Source organism: Polyodon spathula, unplaced genomic scaffold (assembly GCF_017654505.1).
Source record: "Polyodon spathula isolate WHYD16114869_AA unplaced genomic scaffold, ASM1765450v1 scaffolds_3260, whole genome shotgun sequence".
NCBI lineage: Eukaryota > Metazoa > Chordata > Actinopteri > Acipenseriformes > Polyodontidae > Polyodon > Polyodon spathula.
The window spans coordinates 28,507-50,000 of record NW_024474724.1 but is presented as its reverse complement, the minus strand read 5'-3'; the positions used below and the strand labels follow the sequence as shown (position 1 = coordinate 50,000).

General features: G+C 48.0%; 12 non-coding genes and 1 pseudogene across 12 annotated transcripts; all 13 read left to right on the top strand.

The window, feature by feature from the left end:
* The first annotated feature begins 100 nt into the window (after window positions 1–100).
* LOC121311567 lies at window positions 101–218 on the top strand. The gene has a single exon (XR_005949337.1). It is a non-coding gene; the product is annotated as a U5 spliceosomal RNA (small nuclear RNA).
* A 5,719-nt stretch (window positions 219–5,937) lies between these two features.
* On the top strand, window positions 5,938–6,173 carry LOC121311540 (annotated as a pseudogene).
* Window positions 6,174–6,640: 467 nt separating this feature from the next.
* LOC121311566 lies at window positions 6,641–6,758 on the top strand. The gene has a single exon (XR_005949336.1). It is a non-coding gene; the product is annotated as a U5 spliceosomal RNA (small nuclear RNA).
* Window positions 6,759–6,947: 189 nt separating this feature from the next.
* Window positions 6,948–7,136, top strand: LOC121311541. Its single transcript, XR_005949317.1, has one exon. It is a non-coding gene; the product is annotated as a U2 spliceosomal RNA (small nuclear RNA).
* A 381-nt stretch (window positions 7,137–7,517) lies between these two features.
* Window positions 7,518–7,634, top strand: LOC121311576. The gene has a single exon (XR_005949346.1). It is a non-coding gene; the product is annotated as a U5 spliceosomal RNA (small nuclear RNA).
* A 2,232-nt stretch (window positions 7,635–9,866) lies between these two features.
* On the top strand, window positions 9,867–10,059 carry LOC121311535. The gene has a single exon (XR_005949312.1). It is a non-coding gene; the product is annotated as a U2 spliceosomal RNA (small nuclear RNA).
* Window positions 10,060–10,426: 367 nt separating this feature from the next.
* LOC121311565 lies at window positions 10,427–10,544 on the top strand. Its single transcript, XR_005949335.1, has one exon. It is a non-coding gene; the product is annotated as a U5 spliceosomal RNA (small nuclear RNA).
* A 194-nt stretch (window positions 10,545–10,738) lies between these two features.
* LOC121311568 lies at window positions 10,739–10,932 on the top strand. Its single transcript, XR_005949338.1, has one exon. It is a non-coding gene; the product is annotated as a U2 spliceosomal RNA (small nuclear RNA).
* A 1,480-nt stretch (window positions 10,933–12,412) lies between these two features.
* LOC121311551 lies at window positions 12,413–12,601 on the top strand. Its single transcript, XR_005949322.1, has one exon. It is a non-coding gene; the product is annotated as a U2 spliceosomal RNA (small nuclear RNA).
* Window positions 12,602–13,169: 568 nt separating this feature from the next.
* LOC121311533 lies at window positions 13,170–13,360 on the top strand. Its single transcript, XR_005949310.1, has one exon. It is a non-coding gene; the product is annotated as a U2 spliceosomal RNA (small nuclear RNA).
* A 649-nt stretch (window positions 13,361–14,009) lies between these two features.
* On the top strand, window positions 14,010–14,200 carry LOC121311544. The gene has a single exon (XR_005949319.1). It is a non-coding gene; the product is annotated as a U2 spliceosomal RNA (small nuclear RNA).
* A 599-nt stretch (window positions 14,201–14,799) lies between these two features.
* On the top strand, window positions 14,800–14,990 carry LOC121311534. Its single transcript, XR_005949311.1, has one exon. It is a non-coding gene; the product is annotated as a U2 spliceosomal RNA (small nuclear RNA).
* Window positions 14,991–15,574: 584 nt separating this feature from the next.
* On the top strand, window positions 15,575–15,765 carry LOC121311536. The gene has a single exon (XR_005949313.1). It is a non-coding gene; the product is annotated as a U2 spliceosomal RNA (small nuclear RNA).
* Window positions 15,766–21,494: the final 5,729 nt, after the last annotated feature.

The following is a 21,494-nucleotide window of genomic DNA, read 5'->3' as shown; positions in this document are numbered from 1 at the left end:
CCTGTTTTTGTTTTGCGTGCGTGGCCTCGCTGCCGCTTGGCAGAGGGGAGGGCCTTTGGGCCTTTGGGCCGGCCGGAAGGGCTCGGCCACCAGCAAAGGCACGCTCCGGCTTCTCTACAGCTCGAATGAACCTTTCGCCTTTTACTAAAGATTTCCGTGGAGAGGAGCATTTACGAGTTCGATCCAATTTTTGGACAGCCCTTCCCCTCAGGGAGGGGCTCCACCTGGAGTTTAAAAGCAGAACGAGCACAGAAAGGGCGGTCGCCCCCGTTGGAGCCCGGCACCTTTCCTTCCTTCCTTCCTTCCTTCCTTCCTCCCTCCCTCCGCCCGCCCGAGAAGCAAGTACCACGACTGCTGCGGCGGGCGGCCGCGCCCGGGGCGTTTGGCCAAAACCATTGTGGGCATCGCTTCTCGGCCTCTTGGCTCTGATCCAGTGTGTGGCTTGACCGCAGCTCGATTTGGAAGCGATCGGTAAGGTATCGGTAAGGTAAACGGGAGCAGCGTTGGTTGCTGGTAGCTGTGGTCTGGGTAGCAGAGGACTAGGGCAGGCGGCAGTCCAGGAGCCAGGTTGTTGAGCAGGTAAGGGGGACCCTTTGAGGGCACCTTATCTGCTGTTTTTCGTTTTCTTTTCATAGGTTGATACCTTGCTTTTTTTGGCCTTGGCTAAATTTAAAACTTAAACTTTCTTTTTTGTGGGAGAAGGTGTTTATATAGTTAAAATGGCGGCCTCGAGGTTTGCGGCACGTCGTTTTAATTGTATAAGGATTTCCTTGAAGGAGCAGGAGAGAGGAGAGGGGCAGGAGGTTGAATTTAATAGGCTTGAGTTCTCTAGGTCTGTGTTACAGAATAAATTGGGATTCAAGCCAGATCAACTCAATTGTATTATTACTGTGGGGAAGGGAAACACTTGGGATGTGAGTTTTAGGGAGGTGAGTGATTTGCAGAAATGTCACCGGTTGTTTATTTTAGGGAAAGATGACCATCAGTTGAGTAGGTTTCATGTGACTACCTTGACTGATGTTGCTAGGAGGGTGGTGATTGTGAGGATGGGTTCGGAGACTGTGCAGGGAGAGGATGTGTGTATATGGCTGAGAAAGTATTGTTTGGTGCATGGGGGTGCAGAGAAAGTGAGGGATAGTGATGGGGTATGGAATGGTGCATGGAGAGTGCGTGTAAGTCTGTTGCCAGATCCGAATGGGTATGAGGGGTATAGAATCATTCCCTCTGAAATAGTGCTGGGGATGGATAGGGGTTATGTACATTATTTTGGGCAACCCAAATTGTGTCGAAGGTGTGGGGCAATGGGTCACTTGGCGGCGGGGTGCACAAAAATTATGTGTTATGTTTGTAAAGGTGAGGGGCATGTGGCGAGCGAGTGTCAGGAGAAAAGGAAGTGTAGCTTATGTGACAGTACTGAGCACCTTTTTATGCACTGTCCGGCCTCCTTTGCTAACAAAGCAAAGAGAAATGAAGAGAGGGAGAGAGAGCAGAGGGAGAGGGAGAGGGAGCAGAGGGAGAGGGAGAGGGAGAGGGAGAGAGGAGGAGGGAGAGAGGGAAGACAGGGAACAGCAGGAAGGGAGAGGAAAGAGGAAGGAGAGTACTGAGGGGGAAGGGAAGGGAGGTGAGCAGCAGGGGAGAGGGGAGAGTGAGAGTAGAGAGGATGAGGGGAAGGGGCAGGCATCTGGGGCGGGAGAGCAGAGAGGAAGTGAGGGGGAGGAGGAGATGGATCAGGGGGACGGACAGAAGGAGCAGCAGGGGGTTTCCTTGGCAGTAGATCTGCAGGTTACATCTTCAGAAGAGGACAGTGAGGGGCTCGGAGAGGGGTCGAATAAGAGTGAGGGGGAGGTAGGTCCCTCAGGTACCCAGGACGAGACCCCTATCCCATGTGGCCAGATGCATCCAAGGGGATATGTGGTGAGTGATGTAGAGAGTGGATCGGAGGGGGAGTCTAGTGAAGAGGAGATGGAGGAGGAGGAGGAAGAGGTGGGAGGAGAGCTTGATGAGGAACAAATGGAGCAGGAGAGAGCTTCGGGGAAAAGGAAATTGGAGAAAGGAGAAGATGTAAGAGGTGGTATGAAAGTGGGGAAAAGAGGGAAAAAGGGAATAAAAGAGGACAGTAAGCATGCTAGGCCGGGAGCTCCGGTGTCTCCTGGTTCTGACTCCTCGGTACTGAGTGACAGGTCTTATGGTGGGAGGGGTATTGACCCTGGGGGCACCTCTTTTTTAGACGATGATAACGTACAGCAGTTCTCAGATAGCGTGGGGATGGAGCCAAGTAAAATGTAATGGTTATGTCGTCACACCTTTTGTTGTTCCACATGGCGCTCATAATAGCTACAGTGAATGTGAGGAGTGTGGTGAGCAAGGTCAGGTGCAAAGCTGTTTTAGAGTGGCTAGCAGATATTGATGCAGATGTGTTCTTTTTGCAAGAGTGTGGGATTGGGTTTAGAAAAGAATATAGAGAGTTGGAAAGCATGTGGCTGAAAGGTGAATCAGTGTGGTCGGGGACAGATGAAAATAAGAATGCGGGGGTGGCAATACTGTTTAAAAATAATAAGTGTGTAATTAAAGAGAGAAGTGTGTTGCAGGATGGGAGGGTTGTGATGGTGAGAGTGGTTTGTAATAAACAAGAGTTTAAACTGGTGAATGTGTATGCGCCTGTGGAGAAACACCAGAGGGTTGAACTGTTGGGACTGGTGAGGATGGAGCTTAGTTCATCCATACCGGTAGTGATGGGTGGTGACTGGAATTGTGTGAGGAGTGGGAGTGACAGGAAGGCTGGGAAGGAAGAGTTTAAATTAGATAAAACATCGGTGTTATTGAACAAAATTATTAAAGATTTTAAGTTGACAGACTGCTATAAGAGGATCCATTCTGAAGAGGGCTTTACCTGGAGCAACCCTCAGGGGACTAGGAAATCCAGGATCGATATGGTCTTTGTTTCCGAGGGGGTGGAGGTGAAAGGTTGTAAACTGGAGCCTGTGTTCTTCTCCGATCATGTGATGGTGAAGTCAACATTGGATCTGGGAGGGGTGAGTGAAAAGGGGAAGGGAGTATGGAAATTAAATGTAAAATTATTAGAGGATAGTAAAATAAGAGAGAAATATGTAGAGAAGTATAAAGGGTGGAGGTCTCTACAGGTTTTCTTTGAAAGGAAGAGTGAGTGGTGGGATTTTGTTAAAAGGAAAACCAAATTGTTTTTTATAAATGAAGGCAGGGATAAGGTGCGTAAAGCAAGAGAGAAATGCAAATGGCTGGAAAGGAAGCTTCAGAGATTGTTTTTGCAGGAGAGGGCGGGTTTTGAAGTCTCTGAAGAGATAAAGGGGGTGAAAGAGAGAATAAAACATTTAAGGTATAAAAAAAGTGAGTCAGTGATACTGCAAAGCAAGATAGAAAGGATTGAGAAAGAAGAGACCTGTTCAAGGTTCTTTTTTAAGAAAGTATTTGACAGGAAGCAGGTGATGGAGGGTTTAAAAGGGGTCGATGGTGGGGTGAGGAAGGGAAATAAAGACATGTGTGAAGTGGCGGAAATTTTTTATGAGAATTTGTACAATGAAAAGAGTGTGGTAGAGAGCAATTATAAAGAAATGATTGAAGGTATCAATGCAGGGTTAAATAATGAACAGAAGGAGATGTTGGTAAAGGGCTTTTCTCTAAAAGAGCTGGATAAAGCTTTGAAAATGAGCAAAATGGGGAAAACGCCTGGGGAGGATGGCTTACCTGCTGAATACTACAAGTGCTTTTGGAGTATTTTAAAATATGATTTGTTGAGTGTTTTTATAGAGATTTCTAATGCTGGGGAAATGGCTGCTTCCTTCAAGAGGAGCATCATCACTCTGCTCTATAAGAAGGGAGATCCAGAAGATTTGAAGAACTGGCGTCCAATCAGTCTCCTTAACACAGACTATAAGTTGCTGGCGAAGATCCTGACTGGGAGGATGGGGCAGGTGATTGATACAGTCATCCATCAGGACCAGGTATGTGCAGTCCCGGGTAGGAGGATAATGGACAGCCTGATACTCGTGAGAGATACTATCTGTTATGCCAGGGAGAGGGAGCTCCCGTTTAGTGTCCTGAATTTGGACTTAGAGAAGGCATATGATAGGATAGCGCACAAGTACATGTTTGGTGTACTGTTGAAAATGGGGTTTCCAATCGGGTTCGTTAATTGGATTCAGATCTTGTATAAAGATATTCAAAGTGTTGTTTTGGTAAATGGGAGCTCGTCTGAACCAGTTAAAATCCGAAGTGGAGTGCGCCAAGGCTGTCCACTGTCTCCTTTGCTGTTTATATGTAGCATTGAGCCTTTAGCCATTGCTATTAGGGCTAATAAACAGACCTGTGGACTGTTTGTACCTGGGAGTGGAGGTGAACAAGTAAAATGCATTTTGTATATGGATGATGTGTCAATCATCTGCAGAGACGAGTTCTCCATGGAGAGGACAATGAGTACAGTTGAGGGGTTCTGCAGGGCGTCAGGTTCTAAAGTCAACTTTAATAAGAGCGAGTGCATGATGTATGGGAAATGGGCCAGAGTACCCAGTATTGGGTTGTGTTTTAAGAATGATTTTATTAAAATTTTAGGGATTAAATTTTTTAAGAACGGGTCTGGGATGCAGAACTGGGTGGACGTTACAGCAAAGGTTGCACAAAAGTTGGGGCTGTGGAGCCTCAGGGAACTCACCTTTGAGGGAAAATGTTTAATTTTAAAATCTGTTATTTTACCTGTTTTGTTGTATTTGTCAGCAGTGTTCCCTCCAACTAGAAATGTCCTGTGTGCCCTGACACGAAGCGTGATGCGTTTCTTCTGGGGGAGGAAGAATGAAATGCTAAAAAGAGAGGTGGTACACAGGGCCGCAAAAAATGGAGGGAAGGGGGTTCCTGACCTCACGAAAACCCTGTTTTTGCATTTTGTCATTTGTCATGTAAGGTTATGTTTGTATGGGTCATCCAAAACAGCGCATTTTGTGAGATATTTTTTAGGACCGATCTTAAGAGGTTTTAAAATGTTTTACCCTGTTTTGTCAGTGCCGACGGCATGGGAAGCACCCTTTCACTATAATAAAATTAAACTGTTTCTAAAGAAAGAGGAGCTTTTTACACTGGATAATGAGGTGTGGCAGGACCCCCGGAAAGTGCGGAAATTTGTACTGGATAGAGAGAAGATGTGTAACGTTTCTTTTTTTAACCCACAGGTTGTGGAAGGAATTTGGTTGGCGGTAGCTCACCCGAGACTCATGAATCGGCACAAGGACTTGGCATGGCAGACAGTGCATGAGATCCTTCCAGTAAGGGCTGCTATGTTTCGGAGGAAGCTCGGGAAGACCCCTAGATGTCCTTTTAAGGACTGTGGGGAAGAAGAGTCGGCAGCGCACCTGTTCTGGGACTGTGGGCAAGCAAAAAAAGTCTGGCGGGAAGCCGAAGTTTTTCTGCGCTGTTTTTTAAATAAGAGAAGGCTCCTAAAGGCAATGGTTTTGTATGGGGTTAAGCCTGGGTTCATCCCAAAAGAGGAATGGCCATACCTATGGGTCATGCTAAACTGTTTTAAAGAGGCCATGTGGAAGGCGAGAAACCTCCTAGTGTTTAAAGGAAACCTTCTGTCCTCTGGAGAGGTGAAGAACTTGGCTTGCCACAGGCTCGGAGAGTATCAGATACAGGATGCGCTGCGTGAGGGAGAAGACATCGCCCAGGAGAAATGGGGCCCTTGCTGGTGTTTGCCTGCCACCTGGACTCGTGCCGGTTCATGGTCCAAAGATAGGGGGTGAAGCGGGTTGTTTTTCTGTCACATTTGCTAACCGGTACAAATGGAAGCTGTGTTTTTTTTGCACATACATTTGGTTGGTTTTATGTATTGTTTTTAAAAGAATTGTTTTTTCTAAGACCCTGTTCTTCATTGTAAAGTTTTTATGACTTGGATTATGTGATTGTTTCTTTTGTATTGTTTTTAGTGTTTTGATTATGTATGATTATGTTTTCACTGTCCAAGGAAAATAAATAAAAACTTTAAAAACAAAAAAATCTGTTCTTATCAGTTTAATATCTGATACGTCCCCCATAGGGGGACCGTCTATATTAAATGGATTTTTGGAAGCGGGAGATGGAAGCGGGGCTTGCTCCGTCCACTCCACGCATCGACCCGGTATTGCAGTACCTCCGGGAACGGTGCCCATTTCTCAGAAAGGTCAAAAGAGAGAGAGAGAGAGAGAGAGAGAGAGAGAGAGAGAGAGAGAGAGAGAGAGAGAGAGAGAGAGAGAGAGAGAGAGAGAGAGAGGAGAGAGAGAGAGAGAGAGAGAGAGAGAGAGAGAGAGAGAGAGCCCCACCCTCCAGTGGGGAGGAGGGAGGGGCGGAGCCCTCCCTCCCCCCTCCCCTTTCCTGGGACGCGCCGTTTTCCCGCTCTTTTCGTTCTTTTTTTTTTTTTTTTTTTTTTTTTTTTTTTCATATTTCAGGCAGGCCTAACACACGCAGCAGGCCAGTGTAGCAAGCAGCAGCAAAGCGCCCTTTCGCCGGGGCGGAACGGCAGATGCGTTTTGGGAGGAGTTCCCTGTTTTTGTTTTGCGTGCGTGGCCTCGCTGCCGCTTGGCAGAGGGGAGGGCCTTTGGGCCTTTGGGCCGGCCGGAAGGGCTCGGCCACCAGCAAAGGCACGCTCCGGCTTCTCTACAGCTCGAATGAACCTTTCGCCTTTTACTAAAGATTTCCGTGGAGAGGAGCATTTACGAGTTCGATCCAATTTTTGGACAGCCCTTCCCCTCAGGGAGGGGCTCCACCTGGAGTTTAAAAGCAGAACGAGCACAGAAAGGGCGGTCGCCCCCGTTGGAGCCCGGCACCTTTCCTTCCTTCCTTCCTTCCTTCCTTCTTCCTTCCTTCCTTCCGCCCGCCCGAGAAGCAAGTACCACGACTGCTGCGGCGGGCGGCCGCGCCCGGGGCGTTTGGCCAAAACCATTGTGGGCATCGCTTCTCGGCCTCTTGGCTCAGATCAAGTGTAGTGTTCTAGATCAGTTTAATATCTGAGACGTCCCCCATCAAGGGACCGTCTATATTAAATGGATTTTTGGAAGCGGGAGATGGAAGCGGGGCTTGCTCCGTCCACTCCACGCATTTGACCCGGTATTGGAGTTTCCGGGAACGGTGCACATTTCTAATGATGGTCAAAAAGAGGAGAGAGATGGAGAGAGAGGAGATGGACCGGTTGATGATACAGAGAGAGCGAGAGAGAGGAGGGATATGAGAGAGTGAAGATACAGGATTCCCCTTCTCTAAAGGACTTTCCGTTTTTTTGTTTTTTTTGGATAGCAGAAATTTTTTTTTTTTTTTTTTTTTCATATTTCATATTCAGGAGGCCTAAGACACGCAGCAGGCCAGTGTAGCAGCAGCAGCAAAAGCGCCCTTTCGCCGGGGCGGAACGGCAGATGCGTTTTGGGAGGAGTTCCCTCACGCGTGCGTGGCCTCGCTGCCGCTTGGAGAGGGGAGGGCCTTTGGGAAAAGGGCCGGCCGGAAGGGCTCGGCCACCAGCAAAGGCACGATTTGGCTTCTCTACAGCTCGAATGAATGGTTCGCCTTTTACTAAAGATTTCCGTGGAGAGGAGCATTTACGAGTTCGATCCAATTTTTGGACAGCCCTTCCCCTCAGGGAGGGGCTCCACCTGGAGTTTAAAAGCAGTAACGAGCACAGAAAGGGCGGTCGCCCCCGTTGAAGCCCGGCACCTTTCCTTCCTTCCTTCCTTCGGGTCTTCCCTGACTCCGAAAGCCCGAGAAGCAAGTACCACGACTGCTGCGGCGGGCGGTGCGCCCGGGGCGTTTGGCCAAAGACCATTGTGGGCATTGTTTCTCGGACTCTTGGCTCTGATTTTCAGTTTGTGGCTGTGTAAGTTTCAGCTTGGTTGTTCTGTTTTAGGTGAGAAGGCGATATGTGAAATGGGCAGAATGGTAGATGGGGAGCAGTTTTGATGCAGATGTACAGCAAAATGTAGTTTTTTTTTCAGGAAGAAGCCGGAGTTAGAAGAGGATGGACCCGTTCCCGTTTTGTGAAATAGATCGTTTTTGGATTGCTGCGGTTGGATGTGAGGGATATTCTGTGTCTGCAGGACTACGAGAGGAGAGGACTTTTTGATTTGACCCTGATGAAGGAAGATGCATGCTGGGAGAAAAAGGGAACAGAGAGATTGAGAGCACAGAGAAATAGAAGGGAGGTTTTATTTGGAACCTATCTTTACCTTGAATTGGAGTAAGTTTCATGTGAGAATGAATCAGTGCCCAGGTTCCGGAAGAAGAGATTTGCTACTTATGAAAGATTTTTTGTGATTGAAACATGGTCTTGTCAAAGTTTTGGATTTTTTTGGGATTTGGAATACATGTGGAAATTTTATGGACGTTTTAATAATGGAAAAGAAAAGTGGAACAGAGACAGGACTGAAACCGGTGTTCTATATTGGACCAAACAAGGGAATTATCAGGTATGTCCCCTATCAGGGGTCCATAGGACAGCCTGAAGTGTGTTACAAGTGCTTGCTGCGTGCAGATCGCATCGGCCCGCTTTGCAGAGTGTAGGGCAATAGTGTGCAGAAACTGTGATAAAGTTGGGCATACCAGAAGGACTGTGGCCTGTGGGCGGCTTGTAATCTCTGTGGAAGGGACAGCCATTTGTATAAGTTTTGTGGCCGTTTTACTTGGAGTTGTGCCGAAGTGTTGGTTGAAAAGAGACGAGTTCGTTCAAAGAGAAGTTTGGAGCAGTTCCTTGATTCTCAGGGGAGAGAGGTAGACAGCAGCAGTTTTCAGAGAGCAAGAGCAGAGCAGACAAAGTGGTGGAACACGTCCCTGTTCCCAGGAACCTTTCCTGCCAGCCTGCCTGTGGAACCTCCCTGCCAGCGAGGCGGAGTGGTAGGAACCCAAGTAGAACACATAGCAGCAGACCAGACTAGGAAAGCGGGTCCGAGACCTGGGAAAGGTTTTGCTTTTGAATAAAGGTGCTTGTAGTTTGCAGGAGGACAACCTGAGAAACGTTTTGTGAGCAATGGAGGAGTCAGGATTCTCTGGAGCCAGGATTCTATGGAGAGTCAAGCAAGTGCACAGGAAAAGAGAAAACTGGAAAAGGAGGAGAAACACGTGCCGACTTGGGCAGAGAAGATGGAGATAGAAGAGGCGAAGAAGACAAAGGAAGGAAGCAAATATAAAGAGAATTCTGTTTTTATAGTTTACATATTTTAATGCAATGTTATTGTAGAAAAGAGTTTTTGGAATTAATGGTCTGGAACGAAAGATTGAGAAAAGGGTCACCGTCTGAGGCTGAGTTAAAGAAGTACAAAGCTGAGAGGGATAAGATTTTGCAATGTTGGAAGATGGAGATACGGATATAGCAAGGAGGGAGGCGGAGAAGAAATGAAAGATTTGGGTTTTGAAAATATGGTTTGGGCTTTTTGAATTTGTATGGTTTTTGTTTTGCAAAGGGACTTATAATGAAATGATATTGTTTGTATATTCTAAAGGAATGAAGAAGGATTTGAGTTTAGATCGACTTTGTTTCCTGGGATGGATGAAGATATGGTTTGAACAAGTAAGGTAATACGTTTAATGGATTGGTGCTGAGTGATGAGCCAGTTGCCAGATTGCCAGATTGTTGAGCTTTGAGGCACATTTGTTTTGGTTTTGGACCGGTAATCACCTTTGTGTTTGTAGCAGCATGAGACTGTCTTTGTAAAAGTTTTATGATTTGTTTTTGTTTTGCTTTTGTGTTGTGTGTTATTTATTGTTTTTGTTATGCAATAAATTGATTTTGTTTTGGAGTGTTTTGTTCTTTTAATGAGCCTGCATGTGGTTTGAATTATGTATGACCTTTGTTTTTGTGGACCGTTTGTTTAATGAAAATAAATAAAATCGCTTCTCGGCCTTTTGGCTAAGATCAAAAAAAAAATCTGTTCTTATCAGTTTAATATCTGATACGTCCCCCATAGGGGGACCGTCTATATTAAATGGATTTTTGGAAGCGGGAGATGGAAGCGGGGCTTGCTCCGTCCACTCCACGCATCGACCCGGTATTGCAGTACCTCCGGGAACGGTGCACACCTTTCTCAGAAAGGTCAAAAGAGAGAGAGAGAGAGAGAGAGAGAGAGAGAGAGAGAGAGAGAGAGAGAGAGAGAGAGAGAGAGAGAGAGAGCCCCACCCTCCCCTTTCCTGGGACGCGCCGTTTTCCCGCTCTTTTCGTTCTTTTTTTTTTTTTTTTTTTTTTTTTCATATTTCATATTCAGGCAGGCCTAACACACGCAGCAGGCCAGTGTAGCAGCAGCAGCAAAGCGCCCTTTCGCCGGGGCGGAACGGCAGATGCGTTTTGGGAGGAGTTCCCTGTTTTTGTTTTGCGTGCGCCTCGCTGCCGCTTGGCAGAGGGGAGGGCCTTTGCCTTTGGGCCGGCCGGAAGGGCTCGGCCACCAGCAAAGGCACGCTCCGGCTTCTCTACAGCTCGAATGAACCTTTCGCCTTTTACTAAAGATTTCCGTGGAGAGGAGCATTTACGAGTTCGATCCAATTTTTGGACAGCCCTTCCCCTCAGGGAGGGGCTCCACCTGGAGTTTAAAAGCAGAACGAGCACAGAAAGGGCGGTCGCCCCCGTTGGAGCCCGGCAGCCTTTTCCTTCCTTCCTTCCTTCCTTCCTTCCTCCTTCCTTCCTCCCTCCGCCCGCCCGAGAAGCAAGTACCACGACTGCTGCGGCGGGCGGCCGCGCCCGGGGCGTTTGGCCAAAACCATTGTGGGCATCGCTTCTCGGCCTCTTGGCTCAGATCAAGTGTAGTATCTGTTCTTATCAGTTTAATATCTGATACGTCCCCTATCAGGGGGACCGTCTATATTAAATGGATTTTTGGAAGCGGGAGATGGAAGCGGGGCTTGCTCCGTCCACTCCACGCATCGACCCGGTATTGCAGTACCTCCGGGAACGGTGCACACCTTTCTCTAAAAGGTCAAAGTCAGATCTGGATCTCCTCCTGTGGGCGCTTTGTCTACCCCTGCTGGAGGGGAGGTGCCGGTGTTGAGAGAAGTTTTCCCGAGAGGACTGAAGTTGGAGGTGTTGTCTATTTGTTGTTGTTCTTTTTCCCGCTCCTTTCGTTCTTTTTTTTTTTTTTTTTTTTTTTTTCTTTTCATATGTGATATTCATGTAGACAGCAGCAGTCTGCAAAGCGCCTGGGAGCATGCAGCTAACCAGACAAGTTTTGTGGAACACGTTCCCTGTTTTTGTTTTTATGCGTGGCCTCGCCTGCCAGCCTGGCAGAGCGAGGCACAGTTTGGGCCTTACCCGGCCGGTCACCTCGGCCACCAGCAAAGGCACGCTCCGGCTTCTCTACAGCTCGAATGAAGGCGCAGTCCGCCACTTTATTTCCGTGGAGAGTTTTGCTTTTGGAGTTGATCCAATTTTTGGACAGTTCCCCTCAGGGAGGTTTCCACCTGGAGTTTAAAAGCAGAACGAGCACAGAAAGGGCGGTTTCCCCTCTGGAGCCTGGCACCCAGTTCCTTTTGGAGCCTGCATGTCCTTCCTCCCTCTGCACCCACGAGGCGAAGTCCCAAGTGACTGCTGCGGCGGGCCGGGGGGCCCCGGGCAAGGGCCAAGTCTGCATCGCTTCTCGGCCTTTTGGCTAAGATCATGTGTGTGGCTGTTCGCATCAGTTGTAAGAGATCTGATAAGTCGTGGTAAAGATGGAGACCATGGCGGAGGCTAAATCGATTTTTGGAATCAAGGCTGAAGAAAGATGGGCTTGCTCCGGAAAGAAGGAACGCAGTGGATGACGGAGGTGTATTGCAGTGCCTGGGGGAAAATTGCACGAGTCAATTTTTTTGTCTAAAGTTGGGCAAAGGAAGGGATATGATTTGACCTGTGGGCGCTTTGTCTATGGTAGCTGGAGGGGAGGTGCCGGTGTTGATGAGAGTTTTCCCGATGTTTTACTTGTTGTTGGATGTTGTGGAGGGAGTTGCAAGAAGTCCGTGTTGTCTCCTTTCTTTCTTTGATTCTCACGGGGAGATGATGTAGACAGGAGCAGTCTGTGTAATGTGAGCAGGCAGCTAACCAGAGTAAGTGTGGTGGAACACGTCCCTGTGTGACAGGTCCTCAGCCTGGCAGACATGGTAGCCAGATTGCCAGCCTGCCAGGAGGCCAGCGAGGCACAGTGGGTAGTCACCCAAGTCACCTTGCACAGCATAGCAGCGTGGAGCTGTGACTATTTGTAAGGCGCAGTCCGCCAGTTTATGTTTCGTTTTGCTTTTGGTGTTGTGTGTTTTTGTGCTTTGTTTTGTTTCCTCCTGCTTAAATTGCACGTTTCCCCTCTGGAAAGCTGCAGCCAGTTCTTTTGGAGCCTGCATGTGCTTGGAATTCTGCACCCACATTTGAATCCCCCTGTGCCGACCGGGCCGGGGGGCCCCGGGCAAGGGCCAAGTCGCCATCGCTTGTAGAGACTTTTGGCTAAGATCAAGTGTAGTATCTGTTTTATCAGTTTAATATCTGATACGTCCCCCATAGGGGACCATCTAATTAAATGATTTTTGGAATGAAAGACTGAGAAAGGGGCTTGCTCCGTCCACTCCACGCATCGACCCGGTATTGCAGTGAGAGGGAACGGATGCACACCTTTCTAGACGTTGAAAGCAGATCTAGCAAGGAGGGAGGTCTACCCCTGCTGGAGGGGAGGTGGGGAATTGATGCAAGTTTTGTTTTTTGTTGTTTTTTTTTGTGCTTTTCTCCTTTCGTTGTTTGTGTGATCTTTATTATAATTCTCACGATGTTGTCTATATGTAGACAGCAGAAGTCTGTTTCCTGGGGGCATGCAGCTAACAGACAAGTGTGGTGGAACACGTCCCTGTGCCCAGGTCCTCAGCCTGCCAGCCAGCCATTGCCAGCCTGCCAGCCTGCCAGCCTGCCAGCGAGGCACAGTTTGGTAGTTACCCAAGTCACCTTGCACAGCATAGCAGCGTGGCCAGACTATTTGTAAGGCGCAGTCCGCCAGTTTATGTTTCGTTTTGCTTTTGGTGTTGTGTGTTTTTGTGCTTTGTTTTGTTTCCTCCTGCTTAAATTGCACGTTTCCCCTCTGGAGGCTGCAGCCAGTTCTTTTGGAGCCTGCATGTGCTTGGAATTCTGCACCCACCTTTGAATCCCCCTGTGCCGACCGGGCCGGGGGGCCCCGGGCAAGGGCCAAGTCGCCATCGCTTCTCGGCCTTTTGGCTAAGATCAAGTGTAGTATCTGTTCTTATCAGTTTAATATCTGATACGTCCCCTATCAGGGGACCATATATTAAATTGATTTTTGGAATCTGGAGATGGAACAGGGGCTTGCTCCGTCCACTCCACGCATCGACCCGGTATTGCAGTACCTCCGGGAACGGTGCACACCTTTCTCAGAACGTTTGTCAAAGTCAGAGCGAGCGAGAGAGAGAGCGAGGGAGCTTTGTCGAGAGAGAGAGAGAGAGAGAGAGGAGAGAGGTGTTGAGCGCAAGTTTCACACAGTTTTACTTGTTCCTCATCCCCACCTCCCTTTCCGAGGGACTTGTTGTTGTTGTTGTTTCGTTCTCTCCTTTCGTTTTTTTTTTCTTTTTTCATTTCATTTGATTCTCACGGGGTGATGATGTAGACAGCAGCAGTCTGTTTCCTGGGAGCACGCAGCTAACCAGACAAGTGTGGTGGAACACGTCCCTTTGTTTTGCGTGCGTGGTCCTCGCTGCAGCTTGCCAGAGGGGAGGGCCTTTGCCAGCCTGCCAGCCTGCCAGCGAGGCACAGTTTGGTAGTTACCCAAGTCACCTTGCACAGCATAGCAGCGTGGCCAGACTATTTGTAAGGCGCAGTCCGCCAGTTTATGTTTCGTTTTGCTTTTGGTGTTGTGTGTTTTTGTGCTTTGTTTTGTTTCCTCCTGCTTAAATTGCACGTTTCCCCTCTGGAGGCTGCAGCCAGTTCTTTTGGAGCCTGCATGTGCTTGGAATTCTGCACCCACCTTTGAATCCCCCTGTGCCGACCGGGCCGGGGGGCCCCGGGCAAGGGCCAAGTCGCCATCGTTTCTCGGCCTTTTGGCTAAGATCAAGTGTAGTATCTGTTCTTATCAGTTTAATATCTGATACGTCCCCTATCAGGGGACCATATATTAAATTGATTTTTGGAATCTGGAGATGGAACAGGGGCTTGCTCCGTCCACTCCACGCATCGACCCGGTATTGCAGTACCTCCGGGAACGGTGCACACCTTTCTCTAACGTTGGTCAAAGTCAGGTCTGGATCTCCTCCTGTTGGCGCTTTGTCTACCCCTGCTGGAGGGGAGGTGCCGGTGTTGATGCAAGTTTTCCCGCCGTTTTTTTTGTTGTTGTTGTTGTTGTTGTTGTTGTTCTTTTCTCCTTTCGTTGTTTTCTCCTTTCTTTCTTTGATTCTCACGGGGTGATGATGTAGACAGCAGCAGTCTGTTTCCTGGGAGCATGCAGCTAACCAGACAAGTGTGGTGGAACACGTCCCTGTGCCCAGGTCCTCAGCCTGCCAGCCAGCCTGCCAGCCTGCCAGCCTGCCAGCCTGCCAGCGAGGCACAGTTTGGTAGTTACCCAAGTCACCTTGCACAGCATAGCAGCGTGGCCAGACTATTTGTAAGGCGCAGTCCGCCAGTTTATGTTTCGTTTTGCTTTTGGTGTTATGTGTTTTTGTGCTTTGTTTTGTTTCCTCCTGCTTAAATTGCACGTTTCCCCTCTGGAGGCTGCAGCCAGTTCTTTTGGAGCCTGCATGCGCTTGGTATTCTGCACCCACCTTTGAATCCCCCTGTGCCGACAGGGCCGGGGGGCCCCGGGCATGGGCCAAGTCGCCATCGCTTCTCGGCTTAATGGCTAAGATCAAGTGTAGTATCTGTTTTTATCAGTTTAATATCTGATACGTCCCCGATCAGGGGACCATATATTAAATTGATTTTTGGAATCTGGAGATGGAAGAGGGGCTTGCTCCGTCCACTCAACGCATCGGCCCGGTATTGCAGTGCCTCCGGGAACGGTGCACACCTTTCTCTAACGTTGGTCAAAGTCAGATCTGGATCTCCTCCTGTGGGCGCTTTGTCTACCCCTGCTGGAGGGGAGGTGCCGGTGTTGATGCAAGTTTTCCCGCCGTTTTACTTGTTGTTGTTGTTCTTTTCTCCTTTCGTTGTTTTCTCCTTTCTTTCTTTGATTCTCACGGGGTGATGATGTAGACAGCAGCAGTCTGTTTCCTGGGAGCATGCAGCTAACCAGACAAGTGTGGTGGAACACGTCCCTGTGCCCAGGTCCTCAGCCTGCCAGCCAGCCTGCCAGCCTGCCAGCCTGCCAGCCTGCCAGCGAGGCACAGTTTGGTAGTTACCCAAGTCACCTTGCACAGCATAGCAGCGTGGCCAGACTATTTGTAAGGCGCAGTCCGCCAGTTTATGTTTCGTTTTGCTTTTGGTGTTGTGTGTTTTTGTGCTTTGTTTTGTTTCCTCCTGCTTAAATTGCACGTTTCCCCTCTGGAGGCTGCAGCCAGTTCTTTTGGAGCCTGCATGTGCTTGGAATTCTGCACCCACCTTTGAATCCCCCTGTGCCGACACGGCCGGGGGGCCCCGGGCAAGGGCCAAGTCGCCATCGCTTCTCGGTCTTTTGGCTAAGATCAAGTGTAGTATATGTTCTTATCAGTTTAATATCTGATACGTCCCCTAGCAGGGGACCATATATTAAATTGATTTTGGGAATCTGGAGATGGAACAGGGGCTTTCTCCGTCCACTCCACGCATCGACCCGATATTGCAGTACCTCCGGGAACGGTGCACACCTTTCTCTAACGTTAGTCAAAGTCAGATCTGGATCTCCTCCTGTGGGGGCTTTGTCTACCCCTGCTGGAGGGGAGGTGCCGGTGTTGTTGCTACGTTCAAAGGGCGTCAAAAACTGTTTTGTTGTTGTTGTTGTTGTTGTTCTTTTATCCTTTCGTTGTTTTCTCCTTTCTTTCTTGGATTCTCACGGGGTGATGATGTAGTCAACAGCAGTCTGTTTCCTGGGAGCATGCACCTAACCAGACAAGTGTGGTGGAACACATCCCTGTGCCCAGGTCCTCAGCCTGCAAGCCAGCCTGCCAGCATGCCAGCCTGCCAGCCTGCCAGCGAGGCACATTTTGGTAGTTACCCAAGTCACCTTGCACATCATAGCAGCGTGGCCAGACTATTTGTTAGGCGCAGTCCGCCAGTTTATGTTTCTTTTTGCTTTTGGTGTTGTGTGTTTTTGTGCCTTGTTTTGTTTCCTCCTGCTTAAATTCCACGTTTCCCCTCTGGAGGCTGCAGCAAGTTCTTTTGGAGCCTGCATGTGCTTCGAATTCTGCACCCACCTTTGAATCCCACTGTGCCGACAGGGCCGGGGGGCCCCTGGCAAGGGCCAAGTCGCCATCGCTTCTCGACCTTTTGGCTAAGATCCAGTGTGTGGCTTGACCGCAGCTCGATTTGGAAGCGATCGGTAAGGTATCGGTAAGGTAAACGGGAGCAACGTTGGTTGCTGGTAGCTGTGGTCTGGTTAGCAGAGGACTAGGGCAGGCGGCAGTCCAGGAGCCAGGTTGTTGAGCAGGTAAGGGGGACCCTTTGAGGGCACCTTATCTGCTGTTTTTCGTTTTCTTTTCAATAGGTTGATACCTTGCTTTTTTTGGCCTTGGCTAAATTTAAAACTTAAGCTTTCTTTTTTGTGGGAGAAGGTGTTTATATAGTTAAAATGGCGGCCTCGAGGTTTGCGGCACGTCGTTTTAATTGTATAAGGATTTCCTTGAAGGAGCAGGAGAGAGGAGAGGGGCAGGAGGTAGAATTAAACAGGCTTGAGTTTTCTCGGTTTGTGTTGCAAAAGAAATTGGGGTTTAAGCCAGATCAGCTTAATTGTATTATCACTGTGGGGAAGGGAAACACTTGGGATGTGAGTTTTAGGGATGTGAGTGATTTACAGAAATGTCACCGTTTGTTCATTTTAGGGAAAGATGACCAGCAGTTGAGTAGGTTTCAAGTGACTACCTTGACTGATGTTGCTAGAAGGGTGGTGATTGTAAGGATGGGGTCGGAGACTGTGCAGGGAGAGGATGTGTGTATATGGCTGAGAAAGTATTGTTTGGTGCATGGGGGTGCAGAGAAAGTGAGGGATAGTGATGGGGTATGGAATGGTGCTTGGAGGGTGCGTGTAAGTCTGTTGCCAGATCCGAATGGGTATGAGGGGTATAGAGTCATTCCCTCTGAAATAGTACTGGGGATGGATAGGGGATATGTACATTATTTTGGGCAACCCAAATTGTGTCGAAAGTGTGGGGCAATGGGTCACTTGGCGGCGGGGTGCACAAAAATTATATGTTATGTGTGTAAAGGTGAGGGGCATGTGGCGAGCGAGTGTCAGGAGAAAAGGAAGTGTAGCTTATGTGACAGTACTGAGCACCTTTTTATGCACTGTCCGGCCTCCTTTGCTAACAAAGCAAAGAGAAATGATGACAAAAAGGAAATGGAGGAAGTGGAGAGTACCGGAGAGGGGAGGGAGCAAGAGTAGAGGAGGATCGAGAGGGGAAAGAGAGAGGCAGAGGGAGAGGGAGAGGGAGCAGAGGGAGGAGGAGGAGAGGGAAGACAGGGAACAGCAGGAAGGGAGAGGAAAGAGGAAGGAGAGTACTGAGGGGGAAGGGAAGGGAGGTGAGCAGCAGGGGAGAGGGGAGAGTGAGAGTAGAGAGGATGAGGGTTAAGGGCAGGCACCTGGGGTGGGTGAGCAGGGAGGAAGTGAGGGGGAGGAGGAGATGGATCAGGGGGACGGACAGAAGGAGCAGCAGGGGGTTTCCTTGGCAGTAGATCTGCAGGTTACATCTTCAGAAGAGGACAGTGAGGGGCTCGGAGAGGGGTCGAATAAGAGTGAGGGGGAGGTGGGTCCCTCAGGTACCCAGGACGAGACCCCTATCCCATGTGGCCAGATGCATCCAAGGGGATATGTGGTGAGTGATGTAGAGAGTGGATCGGAGGGGGAGTCTAGTGAAGAGGAGATAGAGGTGGGAGGAGAGCTTGATGAGGAACAAATGGAGCAGGAGAGAGCTTCGGGGAAAAGGAAACTGGAGAAAGGAGAAGATGTAAGAGGTGGTATGAAAGTGGGGAAAAGAGGGAAAAAGGGAATAAAAGAGGACAGTAAACATGCTAGGCCGGGAGCTCCGGTGTCTCCTGGTTCTGACTCCTCGGTACTGAGTGACAGGTCTTATGGTGGGAGGGGTGTTGACCCTGGGGGCACCTCTTTTTTAGACGATGATAACGTACAGCAGTTCTCAGATAGCGTGGGGATGGAGCCAAGTAAAATGTAATGGTTATGTTGTCACACCTTTTGTTGTTCCACATGGCGCTCATAATAGCTACAGTGAATGTGAGGAGTGTGGTGAGCAAGGTCAGGTGCAAAGCTGTTTTAGAGTGGCTAGCAGATATTGATGCAGATGTGTTCTTTTTGCAAGAGTGTGGGATTGGGTTTAGAAAAGAATATAGAGAGTTGGAAAGCATGTGGCTGAAAGGTGAATCAGTGTGGTCGGGGACAGATGAAAATAAGAATGCGGGGGTGGCAATACTGTTTAAAAATAATAAGTGTGTAATTAAAGAGAGAAGTGTGTTGCAGGATGGGAGGGTTGTGATGGTGAGAGTGGTATGTAATAAACAAGAGATTAAACTGGTGAATGTGTATGCGCCTGTGGAGAAACACCAGAGGGTTGAACTGTTGGGACTGGTGAGGATGGAGCTTAGTTCATCCATACCGGTAGTGATGGGGGGTGACTGGAATTGTGTGAGGAGTGGGAGTGACAGGAAGGCTGGGAAGGAAGAGTTTAAATTAGATAAAACATCGGTGTTATTGAACAAAATTATTAAAGATTTTAAGTTGACAGACTGCTATAAGAGGATCCATTCTGAAGAGGGCTTTACCTGGAGCAACCCTCAGGGGACTAGGAAATCCAGGATCGATATGGTCTTTGTTTCCGAGGGGGTGGAGGTTAAAGGTTGTAAACTGGAGTCTGTGTTCTTCTCCGATCATGTGATGGTGAAGTCAACATTGGATCTGGGAGGGGTGAGTGAAAAGGGGAAGGGAGTATGGAAATTAAATGTAAAACTATTAGAGGATAGTAAAATAAGAGAGAAATATGTAGAGAAGTATAAAGGGTGGAGGTCTCTACAGGTTTTCTTTGAAAGGAAGAGTGAGTGGTGGGATTTTGTTAAAAGGAAAACCAAATTGTTTTTTATAAATGAAGGCAGGGATAAGGTGCGTAAAGCAAGAGAGAAATGCAAATGGCTGGAAAGGAAGCTTCAGAGATTGTTTTTGCAGGAGAGGGCGGGTTTTGAAGTCTCTGAAGAGATAAAGGGGGTGAAAGAGAGAATAAAACATTTAAGGTATAAAAAAAGTGAGTCAGTGATACTGCAAAGCAAGATAGAAAGGATTGAGAAAGAAGAGACCTGTTCAAGGTTCTTTTTTAAGAAAGTATTTGACAGGAAGCAGGTGATGGAGGGTTTAAAAGGGGTCGATGGTGGGGTGAGGAAGGGAAATAAAGACATGTGTGAAGTGGCGGAAATTTTTTATGAGAATTTGTACAATGAAAAGAGTGTGGTAGAGAGCAATTACAAAGAAATGATTGAAGGTATCAATGCAGGGTTAAATAATGAACAGAAGGAGATGTTGGTAAAGGGCTTTTCTCTAAAAGAGCTGGATAAAGCTTTGAAAATGAGCAAAATGGGGAAAACGCCTGGGGAGGATGGCTTACCTGCTGAATACTACAAGTGCTTTTGGAGTATTTTAAAATATGATTTGTTGAGTGTTTTTATAGAGATTTCTAATGCTGGGGAAATGGCTGCTTCCTTCAAGAGGAGCATCATCACTCTGCTCTATAAGAAGGGAGATCCAGAAGATTTGAAGAACTGGCGTCCAATCAGTCTCCTTAACACAGACTATAAGTTGCTGGCGAAGATCCTGACTGGGAGGATGGGGCAGGTGATTGATACAGTCATCCATCAGGACCAGGTATGTGCAGTCCCGGGTAGGAGGATAATGGACAGCCTGATACTCGTGAGAGATACTATCTGTTATGCCAGGGAGAGGGAGCTCCCGTTTAGTGTCCTGAATTTGGACTTAGAGAAGGCATATGATAGGATAGCGCACAAGTACATGTTTGGTGTACTGCTGAAAATGGGGTTTCCAATCGGGTTCGTTAATTGGATTCAGATCTTGTATAAAGATATTCAAAGTGTTGTTTTGGTAAATGGGAGCTCGTCTGAACCAGTTAAAATCCGAAGTGGAGTGCGCCAAGGCTGTCCACTGTCTCCTTTGCTGTTTATATGTAGCATTGAGCCTTTAGCCATTGCTATTAGGGCTAATAAACAGACCTGTGGACTGTTTGTACCTGGGAGTGGAGGTGAACAAGTAAAATGCATTTTGTATATGGATGATGTGTCAATCATCTGCAGAGACGAGTTCTCCATGGAGAGGACAATGAGTACAGTTGAGGGGTTCTGCAGGGCGTCAGGTTCTAAAGTCAACTTTAATAAGAGCGAGTGCATGATGTATGGGAAATGGGCCAGAGTACCCAGTATTGGGTTGTGTTTTAAGAATGATTTTATTAAAATTTTAGGGATTAAATTTTTTAAGAACGGGTCTGGGATGCAGAACTGGGTGGACGTTACAGCAAAGGTTGCACAAAAGTTGGGGCTGTGGAGCCTCAGGGAACTCACCTTTGAGGGAAAATGTTTAATTTTAAAATCTGTTATTTTACCTGTTTTGTTGTATTTGTCAGCAGTGTTCCCTCCAACTAGAAATGTCCTGTGTGCCCTGACACGAAGCGTGATGCGTTTCTTCTGGGGGAGGAAGAATGAAATGCTAAAAAGAGAGGTGGTACACAGGGCCGCAAAAAATGGAGGGAAGGGGGTTCCTGACCTCACGAAAACCCTGTTTTTGCATTTTGTCATTTGTCATGTAAGGTTATGTTTGTATGGGTCATCCAAAACAGCGCATTTTGTGAGATATTTTTTAGGACCGATCTTAAGAGGTTTTAAAATGTTTTACCCTGTTTTGTCAGTGCCGACGGCATGGGAAGCACCCTTTCACTATAATAAAATTAAACTGTTTCTAAAGAAAGAGGAGCTTTTTACACTGGATAATGAGGTGTGGCAGGACCCCCGGAAAGTGCGGAAATTTGTACTGGATAGAGAGAAGATGTGTAACGTTTCTTTTTTTAACCCACAGGTTGTGGAAGGAATTTGGTTGGCGGTAGCTCACCCGAGACTCATGAATCGGCACAAGGACTTGGCATGGCAGACAGTACATGAGATCCTTCCAGTAAGGGCTGCTATGTTTCGGAGGAAGCTCGGGAAGACCCCTAGATGTCCTTTTAAGGACTGTGGGGAAGAAGAGTCGGCAGCGCACCTGTTCTGGGACTGTGGGCAAGCAAAAAAAGTCTGGCGGGAAGCCGAAGTTTTTCTGCGCTGTTTTTTAAATAAGAGAAGGCTCCTAAAGGCAATGGTTTTGTATGGGGTTAAGCCTGGGTTCATC